At 32.0% G+C, this 21,943-nt stretch overlaps 1 long non-coding RNA gene across 1 annotated transcript; it reads left to right on the plus strand.

Annotated features, from left to right (window-relative positions):
• The first annotated feature begins 930 nt into the window (after positions 1-930).
• Positions 931-3,320, plus strand: LOC127721768 (uncharacterized). The gene is made up of 3 exons (XR_007991443.1): positions 931-1,118; positions 2,289-2,405; positions 3,180-3,320. It is a non-coding gene; the product is annotated as an uncharacterized LOC127721768 (long non-coding RNA).
• The last annotated feature ends 18,623 nt before the right edge of the window (positions 3,321-21,943 follow it).

Raw genomic sequence — 21,943 nt, forward strand, 5'->3', positions numbered from 1 at the left:
TACCAAGTCAGGAATATGACATTTGTTTTCCATTCGTTTGATGTGTTTGAACTTTTAATTTTGCCATTTGATAAGGGACTTTCCGTTTAGAATTTTCCTTGGAGTTCGGTATTTTTGTTGTTTTACTTTTTAGATGAACTGTGGAAAAGTTGTAGCACATTTGACAATTGATATGTTTGATTTGTTTCAGACAGAGTCCCGTCATGCTTAATGACTAAATGGATTACCTGAACTCATAGGATTTTTTACCAGGGGCGGATCCAGGATTTTTTAAATGGAGTACGTAATTCCTGATAATTATATATAAAAAACATTTGGACAATTTTATACTGAAACTTTATATACATCATGAAAAAGACAGATAGAGACAGATATGTGGTGCATGTTTAGGAAGAGTGACTGCTTAGTATTAACACTGTTGTTTACCAATTAAAATTCAAAATAAGCCAAATTTAACAATAGGCGTATCATGCTTAGGCATTTTCAGTTTTTATATATATACTTTTACTAACAAATCAATTCATACCTCATTTATTTTTTATACTTTTTACATTTCAATTAGATAAACTGAAGTCATGAGAACAAAATGTCAACATGTAAAGTAACAATGTCTAGCACAGCTGTTGACCAATCAACGTTGAGTTCACATAAAAGTTGAAAATGAATCAAACCTGATAATGACTACTGTTGTTGAAGGTGATAATAATATGTTAAGGTAATTTATTTCTACAACAATAAGAATATTTTTTTCTTTTCACTACTTTGACAAAACATTAAATTGAGATGAAGGAAAAACTCAAAGGAAAGCTACATATAATCGTGGTACTGATTTCTTCATTGAAGAAGAAATTAAGCTTCAACCACAATTAGACAGGGGCTGTGTGAAACACAATGTTATAACAACCATTATTAGCTGTGGTCAAACTTTGTGAAGGTGTATATAATGATGGATATATGTTAAAATTTATTTTAACAAGAAGATTTTATACACTGTATCATAATGGGAAGAGTTTGGGTAACATTGTTGTGTAGTTTGCTGATAATCGGAGACATTTTTGGTTTTCCTGGTCTACAATTAAGAAATAGAAAAGCAGATTTGAGGCTGGTCGGAGAATCCAGTAAGTTGGTTTTTTTTTATATATTTTCCCACCGATTATCTGTGTACATTGATGGACAAATGAACCTATGCATATTGTAGTGATTAAGTAAATAATTCATAACGTACCGATTCATATTTTTGTTAACTTCATTTATCAATTTAGGCATACAAAACCTCGGCCGTGTCGCAAATGTAAGTTTATCTGCATAGCAGTGAAAAATGGAATTTCTTAGAAGATGTTAATGTGACGAGCCATAATGTTTCTCACACAAAAATTTTTTTTTTTCACATTTTCCCGCAAAATAGGTTACCTTGTAAGATTTACAACATAATTCATTTATTTTTATCTATGGTAACGTGAATATAGTCTTAGTGTTCATTCGTTTAACCTGATTTTGATCGGTTTTTTTTTAGAGTGTGAATGTCTTGGTTTGCTCGTTTTAAGTTTGTTTCAACGTATGATAAAAACAATAATTTCATTTTATTTCACGTACAAAACAATGAACAGGAAAAACAATTGATAGACAGCGACTTCAATAAAATGGGATGCTGTTTTGGGACAGGCACAGAATTTGGTGGCTGTAAATTCCACTTTACAGTATTCTAAATAAAACTTTGCATCACCCATCTAAATATAGTATCGAACAATAATGGTTTTTTTTTATTGCAGTTAATTTTCACGAAGATTGAAATATTTATAAATATTGGTGCGCTAGCATGGTTGTACTGTCTAATTTGATTCTTTGTACAATGTCGTGACACTCAAAAATGGTCAAAATCCATCTGCCACTTATAAGGCCAAAACTGAAACGAGGCCTGACTCAGAAATGTCAAAATGATAAGGCGTGTACGATAGTTTTATACAAGGTGAATAGAATTAGCCTTTAGTTCAAAATATGTAAATGGTGCAAATTAAACGCTTCAAAAAACTGCCTAGAATAAAAAATGTCGGTTTCATTTTATTAAATTAAGATTGAATTTCATAAACATTTATTTCTACCTCCAGTCGTTATCTAATTTATTTAGGAACCTAACGTTCGGATGATAATCTTATCATGTGCTTATTGTGGACAAAACAAAAACAAAAAAATAACCAATATATTTATTGAACTCCACAAGAAATCTACGTGTGTGAATTCAAGATACACTTGTTTAATTAGTTAATGTGTAAATGATGTATAATTTTCAGATGAAAGATGTGTCGACGAATCTGGACCAAGATGTGATGCCTTACACAAATTTTGTGATTACAATGACATAAAACGAATATGTTGCGCAACTTGTAATAACGCTATGAACAACGAAGGTGAGGCTACTTGATGATATTCCTGATAAAACTATAATATTCCACTTTTTGCAGGTTTAGTGCTAAAACCGCATACTATTAAAAAGTTATTTCATTTGCCAATGCAAACGATGATACGCTTACAGTTACTTTGAGCCAGATCTTCACTGAATAAATATAGGCTTAAAGATTTATAAAGATTTTTCTTATGATATTAAGTTTACAACTGCAGGTTCATGTGTTCAATAAATAAAGAGAAAACTAAAGCGCAGCTTGACGGTAGAGAGTTTCAGTTGTACTAAATAGGCTGAAAGTATCAAAGGAATATTCAAACTCATGAGTCGAAAACAAATTTACAACGCCACCAAAAGTGGGGCTGCTCTACAGTAATCTGGAAGAGTAGGCAGATCATCTACTACATGCGACATGTTTAGTTGTATATTGAATTGATTTCGGGAACGTTTCCCATGAACTATTACGTCGTCTTAATAACATAAATTGCATTTAACATTCAAGAAAAAAAAACAATGACTCAGGAAAACTACTCTTCTGAACGATTGAGACAATTAGAACAATATGTCACCATTTGTATATTTATTTAAAGATAACGAACGATTCTTGGTGATTTGAAAGTTGATTTATCAAAACGATAGGCATGGTTGTATATTAGGTAAGACAAAAACCTTTCAATATACCGCAATTCGTTCCTTTTTTGAGAATCAATCAAAATCATTAGGAAATATGGTTTATATAACATGTATAAAAATAGATAACAATACTGGTGTTCCTTTTCAGCAAGGAAGATCCATAGTTTCAGATCAAACAATGCAAAGGCTATTGATCGGGACATGACTAGAGGGTGGCCATGGTAGATCTATGTTAAAACATTGCTGCCAGCAAATTTGTTAAACGGAATAAGGAATCAAAGACTGCCAATGAATATTGATCATTTATTTTATATGTAATGCACATATGCGTGTATTAAACAGATGCAACATTAAATCTATCCTTTGTTGAATCAACTCAGGGGCAAATGAAGATTTCATTTGTGTTGACTGGTTTGTTGTCTTATTGTCATAATTTGCATGTACCTCGCATTTCCTGTCATTCGTAATGATAAATGCATAAAAATCAATTAACAAAATTAAAAAAGACACAACACATTGTATAGCCTACCTTGTAGGGGTTTATAGATTACTATGCTCTATGGTTTTTCCTCATTGTTGTGAGCCGTACGGTCACTGATAGTTAGTTCCGTCCACCTTATTTAGACTCTAGTGCATAGCTGTCTCTTTAACAATATGACCACATCTCCTTATTTTTTTGCACAAAAGAACATTCATCAGTGATATTGAATTGAATCAACTACCTAGCTGAATACATTAGAGTTATTAGTTTATGCTATCGTTATTCAACATAACGTTCAAAAGACTGCAAACTTACAATATTACCATTCATCAATAAAATAATACAAAACTAATAGCAAAAACCCACAGAACAACAACAAAAATAAAACGGTAATCGTTGGCGCATGTAGAGTTTTCCATTACCAACAGTTCAGTAACCTAGGAATAACCCATTTGAGTTTGTTCATTCACCGCCTAAAATTTAAAAAAAAAAACACAAACAAAAGTCATCGTTTTCGATTACCAAATGTCCAGTAAACACTTATTTTCATCATTTAACTACTTCATCAAAAGCAGTGATAAATATTATTTGGTCAAAACTTTAACAAAATGTAATTTACAGATTTATACGGACGCAAGAAGTTTAAAACGTGTTGTTTTCGTTTTACAGCACTGTGTCGGTACCGCTGCTCGTTGATTATCAATCCCAGAGATTATCATCAGCGTAGTAGTCAGGTTATTTGTATTGATATGATTTATAACAAACCTTTCTTAAACTGTCCGTGACAGTTCCTGATGAAGATTAATCCAGAAAAATGCTTCGGAAGCCTGACATTTTTTAACAAGTTGTTTTCATTTTTATTGTGAACGCGTGAATTTCAAGAGAGCAAAAACTAATGATAACAAATACATACTATTTGATACCTGATTGGTACTACTGCCAACCATTTCAAGAACGAAATCTTCTCAAGAAGTTCTCACAAAAATAGAGTCACTATCAAATTTTTGATGTCGCAGTTAAATATATGTGGTTTAAACCACTCTTATCTTGTCAATAGATAAGAGATTTTTTAACGTAGTGCAGGATCTGCTTATTATACTGGAGCAAATGAGATTACCCCCAGTTATTTTTTTGGTAGGTTTGATGTTGCTCAGTCTTTAGTTTCTATGTTGTGTTTTAGGTACTGTTGGTTGTCTTTTCGTCGTTTTTCTTTTTTGCCAGTTCATTATCATTTCGAGTTATCCCTTTGCAGCCGGGCAGCAATTCTCATAATGGCGTCGAAAATGCGACAAAGCTCACGTGCTTTTCCATTCAAAAAATAGTATTTTTTGGAAACGGCATTGACGTCACGAAAAAGGCTGAGTAAAGACATTTAACCTGTTTTCCATTCTAAACCAAGCATACCCTTTGATGCGACAGGTTCCAAACTTTCCCTACGTTATTATTAAAAGGCTGAAAATACAATATTCATTGCAAATTTGGTGTGGTGAAAGATGAAAATACGGGCCGCGGAAATGACATTTGAAAATAAATAAATGTAAATTGAAATGACACACGAAATAGTGACGATTCAACAAGTCGAAAAATAGGACATTAAAAGGGGAATAACTCGATCCCAAAACAACAACAATACGATGGTGATCACAAATGACTGATTGAACAAATGTTTTCCCCTTATTATTGCTTTGTAAGCAGTGTTACTGGCACAAAATGGAAAGTTTAATAAAAATGTGAGTTTCAGTTTATAAAAATATCATTGAAAAGCGGTCATTTGTTAAATATCGTGTCTGTCTGTAGTTTATCTGATAACTAATTAGAAGGAGGTTAGTCCCGTCAGGATATAAACAGAGATCATCATGCCCCTCATCTGTTACAAATTTGTGTATTTAATAGAAGTAAATTGTGGTCTCTAGAAGCTGACTGTTTGCATTTAACACGTCCACCAGTTTTAACGGTAGATAAACTCCTGATATTTGTAAGTCTTAGAATGGATTGAAAAATATTTCATGGAATCATGGTTTTTATTTCAGTTACTCTTCACATGAAAAATGTCATACTTATTTTCTCAAAAGTTCATAGTTGTGATTTTTAATTGAATTAATCAGAGACATGTTAAACCACATATCTCAGGTTAAATAATTGTTTCTAAATATATGTCAATGAAAAAAAACATTGTTTTTTTTATTTATTTATTTTATCTAAAATTGAAACCACAGAAATATATTTTTTGTCCATACTGTTCTAACATTATCCAGAGGATATTTTATTCGGATAATTTAACTAGCAAAAAATAATATAAAAAAAATATATTAATGATCTTTATCATCCTTTAAAAAAATCCAGATGAAATAAATTAAATTTACTAGATTATATCTGGTATACAGAATATTCTGCAAAGTGCATTTACATGAAATAAATTTTATGTTAAATTTTTCAAAAAAAAATAACCAGTTCCTTTGAACTGAATCATGAGCAGAACTCTTGTTCATTACCCCTTCATTCATAATTCAAAAACCCTTTTTCAATCATTAAAAGGGAAAAAATGCATTTGAAAAAATGCAATTTTGTCTTTAATTATTGGTTTTACAGCTGAATTAAAACTATAACCAAATTAAAAAAGGAAAAACAATACATTTCAATAAAATTCATTTGTTATTTGCAAATTAATCTAAATGAATTTAGAAAGTACTTATAGGAATAAATTTAGCCAATACCAAAATAATATGAATAGTAAAAATATAAATCTATATATTTTTGCATCCAAACTTTTATCCAAATTATATATCATTTATTTCTGAACCTTTTAACTGAAATTAGTAATTTAAGATCACTAAGTCTTTTATTTTATAGTTTGAAACAAGACATATAATTTACAAATTTTTATTTTACTTTTAATTCCTAAAATGTAAAAAAAAACTACTATTCACATGTTTAAAATTGAGAATGGAAATGGGAAGTGTGTCAAAGAGACAACAACCCGACCATAGAGCAGACAATAGCCGAAGGCCACCAATGGGTCTTCAATGCAGCGAGAAACTCCTGCACCCGGAGGCGTCCTTCAGCTGGCCCCTAAACAAATATGTATACTAGTTCAGTGATATTGGACGCCATACTATAATTTAATTTCTTAAAGTTTAAAAAAAAGTATTATGAAAACATTATGTTTTTAAACCAAATAAATTCATTAAAAAGGATTTCAAGATTTTGTTTGGAATAAAAAATACATTTTATGATTAAAATAATTGTCAACAAATATGTTGTAAATTTTATGTTGGAGATTTATCCCATTTTTCAATAAAAACATGATTGTTGTGTTAAGCACACAGGCACTTGTCTCAGAAAAATAACATATTAAGGTATATGAAAGGATTTTTTTTTCTGAGACAAGTGCCTGTGGTTAAGCAGCAGTATACACAGAGTTCTACTCCTGACTTTAACATTTACAACATTACAACCAGCAAAGCCAGAGAGGGGTATTTGCAAACTATTTATAAACAAAACAACTTTAATATAATTAATGTAAACATACTACATGTAACATTCAACCTGACAGTATTTAATTCTTTACCTTAACCCACGGCACCAATTATCGAAATTAGGTTAATTATTTAAAAGAGAAATCAGGGCCATTTATAAAAAAAAGATAACCTTTTATTAGTTAACCAGTTCCTTGAAAAAAGTTGGTCTTGCTATTGTGGTTCTTTTCTAATAGGATTTTATATGTTATTTAAACTGATTGCATGATTGTGTCTTTTTAAAATTAAGACTTTTCAATCTTTTTCAAAAGAAGTAAACTTTGCAATTTCATTTAATTTTTAAAAGAAAGCATTATAACAAACTATAAAGCTACACAAATTAAAAAAAAAAAATAAGTATCACATCCACCACCTATTCAATCAGCATAATATAACCAACTTCTAAAAGAGGGAAACTTACAAATGCTTGGTAATCTGAAATTTCATAATTATAAGTTTTATAATTGACTATGAAATGTTATGTGACCGGTCTTGTGCAACTATAAAACAAAAGATAATGTTGAAAACTAAAAAGTAAAAAATATAAATAAAGGAAATGAAGCCATAATAACAATCAAATTAAAAAAATGAAATTATTATAGGATTAAACGCCTTTTTAAAGGAATTTATTGGTGTATAAACTAGACCAATTCACTCACAAACAAATAAAAGTCCGAAGGACTTTTATGATATGTTTGTGAGTGACTTGGTCCAATAAGTTCCTTTAAAAAGGCGTTTAATCCATCCTTATAATTCTTTTAATTGAAGATAAGGAATTTATTTTTCCACACTCATAACCTCTTTCACACGTAAATTGTATATTTATTTCATTGAATTGGCCTGGCGCATAAATATATTTATTGGTTAACGCAAAAGTATGTACTCCATGAAATTTGCTATCTGATAAAAAATAGACTACAAAAATAATATCTTTCAAATGAATGTTTTGTGTTTATTATTTAATTTGACGATTAACGCGAAGCGAAAATAAATATTTTTAACGTCGAGCCGGATTTTGTTATTATCGTCGCTATCTTGTTTACAATGGTTACAAAAAAGAAGTTCCGCCAACGTCGTCTATCGAAAAATAAACAACGTCAAGAACAACTACCGGAAGTCTTCTCGGCCAATCATATCAACGTATTCCCTTATATGCAAATCATATAAGAATTATAAATAAATAATTTAATTTTGGATGTAACGCGTGTTCTGATTGGCTGACGTTGTTTTGTTTATAAGCTCATAGACATAATTTTGTCATGTGACCTGGACGTCATCAACGTTTTTTCAAGGTTAACTCCGGTTTAAAATGAAATTTAGAATTAAATTATAAGAAATGACTGTAATATTTTTTTCTGTCTATTCGAAATAACATAAAAAAATGTGGTGCACACTTTAAAATAACCCGCTACGCGGGTTATTCAGTGTGCACCACATTCTTGATGTTATTTCTTCAGACAGAAAAAATATTACAGTCATTCCTTAAGTAATACTAAAAATTAAAAAAAAAACAGAAGTGAATTAATTAGTAAAATAAATTGCTTCGCTGAGCGCAGCAGGATACGACGGCAGATGTCAAACCCTGAAAAGTTGGGGCCAAAATGGACACAATATTCACGCTTGATACATGAGGGTCGTAATGAGGGTATCTTCATGACGAATCACGGGAAAAATCTTGCCAAATGACGTTAACGGTAATTTTTGGTGCATGACGATTAAATGTACACTTTCTTTAAGACGATAAAAAAATCGACTGATTTTGACGAATCACGTTAATTTTTTTCCAAAAATAACGGTAACGATAACTATTTGAGACCTCTGACGAATCACGGTAAGGATATTTTGACGAATTACGGTAAAATTTTAACCAATTTGACGCTAACGGTAGCCGAAAATGACCGTTTGACGCCTGACGGTAAAGGGCATTACTACCCTCATACATGTCTGAGTATGGATTGTAACTAATTATTTGACACATTATAAGTTTCTGACACAGAATAATTGTAGTCAAATAACTTAAAATTGGTAATATATTATAATTTGAATTTATATTCATTTTTTTGCTTTTGTGCAATACACTATGCTGTTGAGATTTCAACCCCCCTCCCAAAAATTTTTTTTTTAGTTTTTTTGCTTTTGTGCAGTACACTATGCTGTTGAATATTAACCCCACAAAAAAATATTTGAAGAAATTTTCTTTTTAATTTCTGAAATGAGAAAAATTGTCCCCCACAACAAATTCTTATTGAACCCCCCCCCCCCCCCCCCACTTTTTTCACCTCCCCCTTTCCCTAATTCAAAAAAATTCTCCCCTCAAGATATGGTCAGAATCTTAATTCAAATTTCTAATGGAATTTGCAACCATAATTACCCATTTAAATACATTATAAGAGTCTTAAAATATAAAATGAGTCTTTGACATACATAGTCATGGCTAAAATTAATATTAATTAATAGTAATTATATAAATAATAATTGACAGCTAATCACCTCAAGACAATCATCATTTCTTAATACTTGATTTACAAGCAGTGTAAGGGAGGTAATCAACCAAACACAACATTTTTCTTAAATTGGGATTGGATTACCACCCTTACACTGCTTTTAAATTGTCTTAATTGTCCTTTAACCAGAAAAATCCTTGTTTTCCCCCTTTTTTTTGCCCCTAATTCCTAAATGGTTTGAGCCATAACCTCCAAAAGTCAATCCTAACCATCCCTTTGTAGTATGGAAATTTGTGGTATAATTTCAGAGAGATTCATACACTTACACTTAAGTTATTGTCTGGAAACTACAAAAATGCTTATTTGGGCCCCTTTTTTGGCCCCTAATTCCTAAACTGTTTCGTTGATTTCTATTTACTAATACTAAAGTTATTATCTGGAAACCATCTGTCTTCGTACAAAGACAATGTGATACCAATATACGACCGCAAAAATTTGTCAGTTCTTGAAAAAATTATAACAACTTGCTACTTGATCACATGGTTGAAAAAAAATACACAGTTGTCCAGTAGCAGCTTAGCCTTGACATACTAAATTTCCCAATTTTTAGAACTTGAAAACATGAAAGTGCAATTAGCATGATTAGAAGAATAGAACTAAATATTAAAATATAAGTTATCTTAAATTGAATCCATGCGAATTGTTTGAAATCCAAAAAAAAACTCTTGTGTTCAAAATGAGTTCTAAAAAAATGTAAGAGTTGTCTTCCTTGGTGCACCTTTTTACTTAATTTACAGCTCTTTATTTAAGGCAACCAGAGTTACCTCCCATATAATTAATGAAAATTTTAGTGAAATTTAAACATTCTTTTTTGGCAGAATTCACAGAAAATTTCACAATGAAATAAACATTTGAGTGGCCATATTATGAAGCTCTCAACTTCTTATCTATGTTATAAAGAACCTGAAATTAATAACAAAAGGCAGACAATTACAGAATATTTTACATTGTATACATGTATCATACATCTTCAATTTAATATGAACCTGAGTAAAAACATAGAAATAGAATTAAAGTGAAATGCGAGAAACAGCATATATAGTAATATTATAAGAATGGTTAACAAGTGTAGTATCCAGCTTTCTGAGAGTATTGCCATATATTTGTTCCCCAAAACAAAGTTTGAACTTGATATGTAAATTGTCATGTTAAAACTATAGATACCAAATATCAAATCAGTATAATGGTAGTCAGGCATGGCTAAAAATAAAAGTGCAGAAAATTGATTAATTGTGTGATTTTTCTAGGACTAAGGATCATAATTAAAACTCTGCAAAATATCATCAAATCAGAACAAAATTCAAACTTGATCTAAAACTTGTAAAGGTAAAACTATATATGCAGAAAACAGGTTACTTATGTGATTTTTTTAGTCTAAGGCCACAATCATCAGACCGGAACAAAATTAGAACTTGATTTGTAACTTGTCATGGTTATACTATAATATACCAAATATCAAACCAATATCTTCAAGCATGACAAAAAAAGTGTGGAAAGCTGATTTCCAGACGGATTGATTGACAGACGGACAGGGTGCAAACCTAAAAGTCCCCTTCAAATTTGTTGGTAGTGGACTATAAACATCAACTTAGAATCTACATAAACATTGTAACATTGAAACATTTACATGGAACATAACATACCAGTTATAAATTCTGCATATTAAATTATCTGAGCTCATCATTTAGAGGAGAGGTAACAGTAAAAATTAATTGTCATGTCAATAAATTGCTTTAGACGAGCCCCAAAATGAGTATGCTGGATACCTATACAAATGGTATACATGTACAAATATATCCATTTGTCTGTAAGTATGCAAGTCTGTTGGTCAACACTAAATGTAGAAAAGAAGTAACCTTAAAATTGGAGAAAAAGTGAAATTATATCACCAGTCCTATACAAATATGTGCATATTTCATTTTTCTTGAAATTAGCGAAAAAGAAATAAAAAAGTTTATTGAACGACATAGGATTCTGAGAAATAGGGGTAATAGGCAGTTAGTGCCCTTCCTAGCAATTTCAATTAAACCAGATGCAGATTAAGGATTATGAAAAAAGTTGAAGTGGGACATATAAAAATATGTACTATAATCATCAATTTAGCTTGAAAAGACTGGTCCCTGAAAATCTCCCCTTTCAAAATTCATACATGTCCAGGCCTGCTCAAGCCTAGTCCAAATAATTATGACGTCTTGAAAGGCTACTATATTTTTTTTCTTTGACGCCTTACATCGCGTCAAAGAAAAAAAATATAATAGCCTTTCAAGACGTCATAATTATTTGGACAAGCTCCCCAACTCTTGCTGTAGGTTCTCTTTCTATGTTGAAGACGCATTGATGGCCTAGCTTGGGTTATTTTGTACATTTTGGAATGGTTCGTCGTCTCAAACACATTCCGCATTTACATTATTTATTCTATTTGTATGCTATTATATATATGAACATAAGAATGCAGTGGACGATAACCATAGGCGGCCCTGCCCCCCCCCCCCCCCCTCAATTCGTGGGAAAAATTTGGTTGATTATATAGGGAATCACTGAAGTGTGACTGGAGCGGGCCCTCCCTTAGGTCAGTCAGCGGGTCCCCCCTTACAAAAAGTTCTGGATCCGCCACTGATAACAAATTTCAGTATTTAAGGTGCTGGTGTTGGAGGAAGGCTACATTTTTTTTTATAAAAGAATCATGGTCTGAATGTTGCCCCCACCCCAAACTTTTTCTGTTTGACTTAAAATTTATTGATTAGTGTCTTGTAAATTTGCAACGAGTCAGAAATACGTTTTGAAGATGAAAACGTGGAAATTATTGTTTGTAAACAATCTTTTTTAACTGTGAACTCTTAATTCAGACTACGTCATTGGGGCAGAAAAGGGGAAAAAATAAGTAAAAATTAGCTGGAAAGTTTAAATATTGGAGAAAATATCAAGATTACTTAATTTCTTAATGATTAAACCAGTATTAAAATTCATTTGATTCAAAATATGGACGTATTTCAAAAATAAGGAGAGGATGTTTTTCCCGCTACTTACAATTATGCTTTGGGGTTGACAGGCCGCTTAAGTATTTTAAATCGCCTGGTAACGTCATGTGACCATACTGTTGCTATTCTCCGTGCCTCAATGTATCAAAATATACCAGTCATTACCGTATCACCATGGTGATACGGTCTGATTAGTCAGAGGCTGGACGTCTGGAATGTGGTAAATCTGTTAACGGTATCTCATTGGTTATAAATAACATTAAATGGCTGCATCTCAGCTACTTCCGGGCTGCTTCTGGGGGAAGTTAAGGATATCTTGACGTCTGATTGGCTATTATTGAGTTGTATGCATTATATGTCAACGCGTCCGTAAGTGGAGTCGGATAAAAATCATGATAGTAGGTCATCGGTAGAAACTATAATGAAGTGTTCAATTGCTATCATAATTTAAGCCAAATTTAGTTCACGAAGCCCTGTCAATTTGAGTAAATAATATCATTCTGTGATAATGCAATTTATGTTATCTTGAAATTTTCTTGCAATTTTGGTACAAAGGTGTGTATTTATGGATTATTAATGTTCTTTCAAAAACAAAACAATAATACATCTAGTCTTCACTTTGTAGTGCGTATTGAAACATATTTTGCTATATTTCTTCATAAACTATAATTTTAAATAGTAAATACACAAAACGTGTGCTCTATGATTAAAAATGTTATCTCATATTTTTCATTGCTTGAAGATATTGATTAGAAAATATTCAAATCACCGAATTTACCGTATGGATACGAAGATGTCCTTTCGTTTCCCGCGCATTCACCGCTTCATTGATTTCTGATGTAAACAAAACAGACAATTGCCGATAAACAGCTGATTAGAAGAATAGAAAACAAACAAGGTGAGTAATATGGTTGCGTGTGTGCAAAGAAGCAAACACCAAGCATCACGGTTTAGTTATGGGCAAGGGTTTCAGTGCACTATAGTTTGTTTAATGACCCCTCTAGCTGGACGTCTACGACTATAGGTGAAATTAAAAAAAGCAGCAATGAGCAATTTGAATTAATATGTCTGAAAACCCAAGATATTTGCAACACAGTGAGGTCCCAAATAATGTTCGCATGTGGGGTAGACAGTTTAATGTACTCGTACATGTTCATTTGTTCTTTGGAGTCGTTGTACACCCCAGACGGATCCAAAAGGGGGGACTGGGGGCCACCCCTCCCCTTGGTTGATTATATAGGCCCCTCTTTATGAAAAGTTCTGGATCTGCCACTGTACACAGTGGCGCTCAGCAGTCATTGTTAACTGATATATCAACAGCACTGAGAACTGCATTTGATATAGATAATTCCAATTCTAATTTGTTCACATTACAATGTATCAGGTCTTACAATAAGTATATTTCGTCGTGATGATAATTACTATTTGCTTTGATCACATGCTCGAGATATTCAAGGTTTCCTATTTTCAGATGGTGCTGCTATTTTGCTAACATTTTCAAATCTGAATGAGCTGATGCTATATGTATAATCGTCAATATACAATGGTGCTGAGTTTAATCTATCGGCTGTATTTGTATAAGTATTTGTAATATGTGATATTGGCAGATCGAGCTGACTATGTAAAGGCTCTAGTTTATGACTTGAATGCGTTAACAATGATGATGGTTGATAAGGAAATCCAGATCCAGGATGTTAATCCAAAACCGAACCGGTATTTTACGTATATATATTAGAATTCATTCTCCTGAACATAGTACACATACATAATAACCATACACCTAATCGCTTTATGGAATTCTGTCCCAGCTGACCTGAGAATCTGTCCTGCATCAACCATTGACATCATACAACAATCACTTTTCCATTGTGGCGTCAGATATTTTGTATTATGACGTCAAAATTTTACGTGAACCTTTGTGATGGCCAGTAATTGCAGACAAATAGCAATAAGTAGGATTCAAAGCAATCTTTAATAAATCAACTCTAATGAAATATTCTTATATATATAGATGATCACATGACATCATGAACATAGACGTCGCTTAACTAGTGCCGAAAATAAATTTTTCAAATGCATCTATTGAAAATAAACTATTGCATGCCTTTCATAAGTTCTGCTTTGGACATAACTGAATAACAATGCCGAACATAATGGAAGCATACATTAAGGTAAATTTCTTTATTTTTCACATAGCATCTGACAGCATTGAATGATACATTTGTACGATATGAATCAGCAGATTTATCATTGTTTTAGAAGTTCAACGAGAAGTTATATATGTTACTTAGTTGGGTGAATAACATAACATTTATCTTGTCATTATAATATAAAAAAAGAAGATGTAGTATGATTGCCAATGAGACAACTCTCCAAAAAAGACCAAAATGACACAGAAATAAACAACTATAGGTCACCTTATGGCCTTCAACAATGAGCAAAGCCCATACTGCATAGTCAGCTATAAAAGGCCCCGAAATAACAATGTAAAACAATTCAAACGAGAAAACCAACGGCATAATCTATGTTTGCTCAGCATTCATCATGAAAACGATCACATTACAAATCATTTTAGGAAAGCACTGTGTAAGCAGACATTTCAGGAGGCAACAAGTCTGTAGGCTGACTGTATATTATCTGAACAAGTTCATTTCTTGTCAACTTCATAATTATTTCAAACATTTTAATAGATGTCATCCAAATTTGGTCTATTTCTTAATATTCTTGCTTTTTCAAAGTCATGATCATTTATTTTTCAACCGCGCCCAGAAATATGCGGTTACTTTTAATTTCAGAAAAGGATTTAGGGAAAGGCGATCTGGGTCCCCCTTTTAAAACCTACATTTAATGTTAATGCAGACATATTACTTGTTCCAAACCAAACCTTGTCAAGTTTGGGCCCTTGGGTACCCCTTCTTTCTATAATTCATCCTACATCTACGTTTGAATTTGTTGCTTATTTGTTATTTGGTCTACGAATATCTGTCTATATATGGACAATGAAACCACATCTTCATGGTCCCACAAAAATGTTGAAAATGTGTACATTTCATTTCTTTTTCTAGCTCCTCTCATATGATAGCAGTACCTTTTTGATCACTATTCTGTGTTGTATCTAAATACTAATTGTAACACTTTATAGTGACTGAACTGGTAAAACAAATACTTCTCAAGAAACATAAAAAGCAGACTACTTGGAACAGCACCAGACTATGTATGAATAAAACTCAGATCGGAATAGCATGGATGATATATTTATACATTTTGTACATCATTGTGAATAAGCAAGGAAAGCTATTAATAATAGTGCATTTTTAAAAATTTTATTGGGTTTTTTATTCATATTCTGTTCGAATTTTCACACAATATGTCAAAAAGGCAAAACTAACTTTACTGAAACTTTCAAACAATATGAGAAGTGTTTCATTTACCAAAACACTCTTGCGATTCTGCCAAAAAAAATCATGCATGATTTTGTGAATGAAAGGGGAAAGAAGATCCTGACACAGCGCACACGAGCATGTCAATTGCGAACTGACCCAATAATTTATATATCACGACCAGTCAACCAATACTGACACTATCAGAGAGTACACATCAAAGGAACAATGCACAAATTACCGATAAATTGTTAAATATGATATCATAGAATTAAATATGTTTTATTACAAAAAAAATGTGTTCTCAATCTTGTCGATAGATATTACAGAATGTCATATCAGTACCAAAGACAACTCTCCATCCAAGTCACAATTTGTAAAAGTAAACCATTATAGGTTGAAGTAGGGTCTTCAACATGAAGCCTTGGTTCACACCAAACAGCAAGCTATATAGTCCATATCAGTTGTCAATAAACATAAACAAACAAAACAACTACCGCTTACTAATAATCCTGACTATATGTATTACATGAACGTTTTGCAATCAGAAATGAAAATATTAATATTCCAACTAACAAAAGCATATGCTTACACATGCAACCAAATATAAAGCACTAAATGATAATACCAATATGAAGCTCTCATCTACATTCATAGAACTTACAAAAAAAATGTCAAGATTACAAAATAATAAAAAATATAAGAAGCCAGCTGACAACATGTTCTAGAAAATTATTTGCAATTAATATTTCATTCCAAATCCATTACCACAAAACATCTTCTTACAGTTATACTACATCTGGAAATTAGTAATAACAACACTTAACCTGTATCTTCAAAACTAATTGCTTCTTCTAAGACAAAAGCCAGATGAGATATTCATCACTTGAAGTGCTCCAGCTAGAAATAGAAAGGGGCAGGGCACTTTTTTATGATAGGAAAAGGCACTTCTCATTTCTTATGTCTACGTTTCTGTGTGTATCACGAGTTCACCTTTTTTTTCTGTATATGTTGTTAATAAAGATGCATAAGTTGTTGTTTTGATTATTTATTCTATAAAACTTGCATTAGAAAAGTCATTCATACTACATGTTCATAAAACATGGCAATACACATTCATACATCAGATCACTATTAACCAAAAGAAGCATAATAAACTTACTATTCTCCCCCCTTATAAAAAGGCGTCAGGGAGTAGCACAATTGAAGGCACCCAGGGTGCGGCGCCCTTCTATTTTGGGCTTTAGAAAGAGACCACTGTCTTCTATACATATAAGATGTAATATTCTCATATTTGAACGGCCAACTATAGTAGTCAAAGGCGGATTTAGAGAGTTTTTCAGGGGACCCCCCCCCCCCCCCTTTTGTAAGAAAACTTTTGTTGATCATATATATGTAGTGAATGACTGAAGCATGACTGGAGCGTGCCCCCTCTTATGAAAATTTCTAGATCTGCCACTGGTAGTCCATTTTGTCAAGCAGTAATCCTCAAAAGTAAATAATACGTTTTTCTTATCAACTTGATTGTAACCTTGCTAACTATTACATAACTGTCAAAACACAGTATGCATGTTAAAACTACTTGCATTGTCAAAAAGAGTAAACAATCATATAAACATAAAACAAAGAAAAAAGTGTCTGTACCGTTACTCTGGCTATTACAAACCATATATATATATTATCATATGTGACTATCAAGCCTCCTTTAATGATAACCCTGATTCACCAATACTACAACTTAAATCAAAAACCAGGGGAAAAAGACACTATATACTCTAATGCTTGGAATGCAAGATTCCAATAAAAAAACCTATACCCACAAACCACCGATCTCAATATAAGCAGCTAAAATACGGCAAGCTTTTTAGAAAAGCTATTACTTGTATTTATTTTCACTAGGTAAACCGGCGGTGTGACGATTCGTTTTGAGCTGAAAAATTGACCAGGGCAGTCGATGTGAAAAAAATGTCCGTTTCACAAAATTGAAATAATCGCTTGAATTTAATTAAATGGCTTATGTCATCTCGCTTTTTTATAAATTTATTTTGCTTTAATACTTTAGATGAAATATGCTCTAGATCGGTCTATAATTCCGTTTATTTTAAATGAAATTTGCGATTTTTCGATGTGTCATTTACGGCCAATGTTCTTTTTTCGCGAAGCGACATCTGTTGACAGCTTTTCCTCAAATTATCTCCACTTGATTCTCTTGTCGCATATCCGGGGTTTTAACGGACAAATCAGATGATTGCGTTCCGGCTGTTTGGTATCGTTCGTTTTTTATCCTAGATTCCATAGTTAACTAGTTGACAAAAGTTGATCAAAGATTTTCTTTTTTTCAGTATACATAATTACATGTTCATAAGGTAGATTCTGTCAAAGACAAAGTATGGACACAAAAGCGTCACCTACTAAAATCATTTGTGATATGACTACAGTATTGGTTGCAGGGGCGTATGTAAGGTGGGTTGAGCCAACCTCTCTTCTGACTGAAATTTGTCGTGGTTATTTTAATTGCCGTCTCCCCTTTTTTTGATGTGGGTCCCTCCGCCCCCGTATTGAACGTGTTGAAACTGCGTCAGTGAGTTTTCGAATACAAAATCAATTGTATCATGTTAAGGTCAAATCTACAATTTGATTTTAAATAGATGTATATTGAAAAAAATACTCCTCAAATATACAGTGAATAAAATATATGACCGAAATAACAAATATAAACATTCCAAACATGCCATTTTGTTCGTTTTACCTTCTATACTAGAGAATCTTATAATTTCTATTAGTTAATGTCAATTGAATATCTACCTTATAGATAATACTAGCACTGTATTCATCCTGAAATTAATACAGATAAATGACCGAGAAAATATCGGAATACTTACTAATAAAGGATAAGACACTATGAAATAGATATAATGACTTCACTTATTTTTTGTGCAAAAGAGTTGCAAAATTCAAAGACAGTAATGCTAGAATCAGGCATCATTGTATTATTTATTAAATGTTACTTGAAAAGAAATTGCGTATGTACACCATTTATAGGTTTATGTACTAGCTAAAACAAATATTTTTTGAAATATCTGTTCAAGTCGACAATTAGAAATATACTTTACCTGTTGACCTTTACCCAAATATAAACGTATTATTTTCGTTCCAGGGCACACGTCACATGTTTCTAAATTTAAAACAATTCATTACAATAATATTGTTTCCCATTAAATAGCATTATTCTATTATACTATTTAGATGGCAGGAAACACGAAAAAAGTTTCCGCCTTGATTGTTACTCGTGAGGGCAACAAGAACGTTTAATAAAGTAACCAGTTTGAAATAGAAAACACGAGAAAGATGATAAAAGGGATATTGTTGTCGTTTATCAGTAAGTTTTTAATACTGATCTAATAAAATTTGTATTTTTCACTCACAGATATTTTGTTGGAATATAGTAATTGAAAACATATTGTATAGAACAAATTTGGACTAGAACTCCTTAAAGAATGATGTAGTGTTTTCAAACTTTGCTTTTAAATCTTTACTAATAACACTCTATATAAGTTCTATTTCTTGAAATACCTTTACGGTCATAATACTATACAAATGGTTTTATTCCACTGAAAGATAAATCTGACAGCTTAATCGATACTTGATTAGTTAAACAAAGGTTGCACCTCTTTCAAGAAAAGCTTATCCTGAATTGTTTTTTTTTGGCAGCTCTGCTTAAATAAACATGTATATATTCCCATCTTTCTCAACTTTTGGTATAGAGCACATCTAATGGGGATTGCTGAATATAACCACTGAATCTAAAAAATCTCGACAGTTCCGCTTTTTTCATCTGTTTTTTAAGAATTGAAATATCACACAGTTAGTTAAAAACAACGGTAACATATTCAGATGGATATGAAGGTATTATACATTTAGTGAATCCTTGTCTTAGAGAGAGACGCAGATTTGTTCAGCAAAGAAAATTTATTTTCCATGAGGGCATAGCCAGAGGGAAATATGAAATTTCGATTGTGAACAAATTTTCATATCTCCCGAAGCCAAAGTAAATGAAAGTTTATTACCGCTACTTATTCCTTTTTTTTCTTTACATAAGATATTCATTTTCATACATATTTTTCATCCCGCTGCTCCTATGACCACAAATGGCGTAACAGTTCATCAAACAGATTTGTTAGATTACTAACAAATGGAATTCGCCTGTTTGTATTTTATTGTTATTTATTCAGTCTTACAAAAGTCTCTTTTTTTCTGAAGCAGAAGTATATGCAGGATCATGCAACTATAACCGCAGGGAAGTGTTCATTCCAAATCCGTTTGAGTTCTACACAAATTCAACCACGCATTATGAGTACTGTCTTGCTGGCTGTTGCGGCGCCAATACACGCGGTGGTATGAAACTCTGATGTGACTCTACTGGAGCTTCAATTGGAATTCTGATTGCTGTGATGCTCTTTGTTGGAGCTGGTATCGTGTATAGACAACAACGGCGTAGATTTTTACTTGTTAATGGTATGATTTTGGTTCTTATACATCCTTTGCTTTCAAATATTCGGCTCTGAGCGTTCCAAATTGGGATTAATCCAGAAAATCGCTTCGGACGCATAACATTTGTAAAGTGTTGTTTTCATTTTTTCAATTGTACACTATTGTGTTTTTTTTTAAGAATTGTTCTTCTCCATATATAGAAAGTGAATTTGAATTGTAAGCGTTACCAAATTAACTTTATATATTACATATAATATTATGACACACCTCATAATATCTAACAGCTTCATTGTAAGGTATCGTGTGTTGTTAATGTTTTCAATTGTGTTCGAAAATATTGAAGATTTTTTATCAATTTATGTTGTTTAAATTTGCAAGCTATTTTCTAGTATTGATATGTTGTATCTTTATGAAGGTTAAAAATGGAAAAAAAACACCAAACACAAACACAAATATAAATTGACAAACAATAAACAAAGGGTTATATATTTCATGTTAATTCATACAATTTGGTTTTGTAGCAGGTATGTCGACTGGACTAAACAGATTGTGAAACCAGTTCCTCCGTCGAATCTGAAAACAGATGGTTATAATCAGTATCAAAGTCATACAAATTACTATCACCACAAAACACAAACAGGAACTAGAAATGGATGCCCACCACATTATACTGCGAATGCGTCAGCAAAGTAGACCTAACAGTGCTTAGTTTTCAACCGATATTATAATTTTATAACTACGGATTTCTCCAGAGTTGTTTCGTTGTTTTTTTTTTCTCTTTGAAGCATTTAAAATTTATGTTTTTATTTTTAACATATTTCGCCATAGTTATTTGATTGAGATGAATTGTAGTTCATTAATGTTGATGATTATACAAGCAATCGATATTTTTGCACCTATCACAAGTCAGGAACCTCCAGCATTTGCTAGTCCTGTGTGTATTTTAATTTTGATTCATTTGTATGTTTCGGAGTTTAATGTGGCGTCCATTTCGCTGAACTAGTATACATGCATTTTTGAGACACTCAAACTCATAACTCGAAAACATACTGATAATACCATAATGGATAAAATCGAAAAACAACAGTACACAATACACACGATAGAAAACTATAGACTGAGCAACATGAACCCCCACATAAAAAAACCAGGAATAAATGTATTCTCATCATCACTATCTGACGTCTGATATATTCCTATTAAGTTCAAATACTAATATATGTTTTTTTTAAAAATTTAATTCAAGTATAAATATTGCCATGTTAACCCCGTGCAACATAGTGTTTCCTGCACTAGTACTGTTCATGATGTTTCTTAATTCTATTTTCTGTAAAGTACAGCTATTGAGATTAAAAAGAAAGGTGAACTATTTTTGATATAAGGTAAATTTAGACCGTCCAGTAACAATAGAGCTTTGACAAGATATTAAAACCATTGAGTAACTGGTAGCTGTGTTCATGTCATCTGCTTTTTTAACATGTGAGAAATACTGAACGTAATCATGCAGACCTTATAAACAATGTTTTGTTTATTAAACTCCCGGGGAAGTAAACATTTTCTTAC

Source organism: Mytilus californianus, unplaced genomic scaffold (genome assembly GCF_021869535.1).
Source record: "Mytilus californianus isolate M0D057914Y unplaced genomic scaffold, xbMytCali1.0.p SCAF_12, whole genome shotgun sequence".
Taxonomy (NCBI): domain Eukaryota; kingdom Metazoa; phylum Mollusca; class Bivalvia; order Mytilida; family Mytilidae; genus Mytilus; species Mytilus californianus.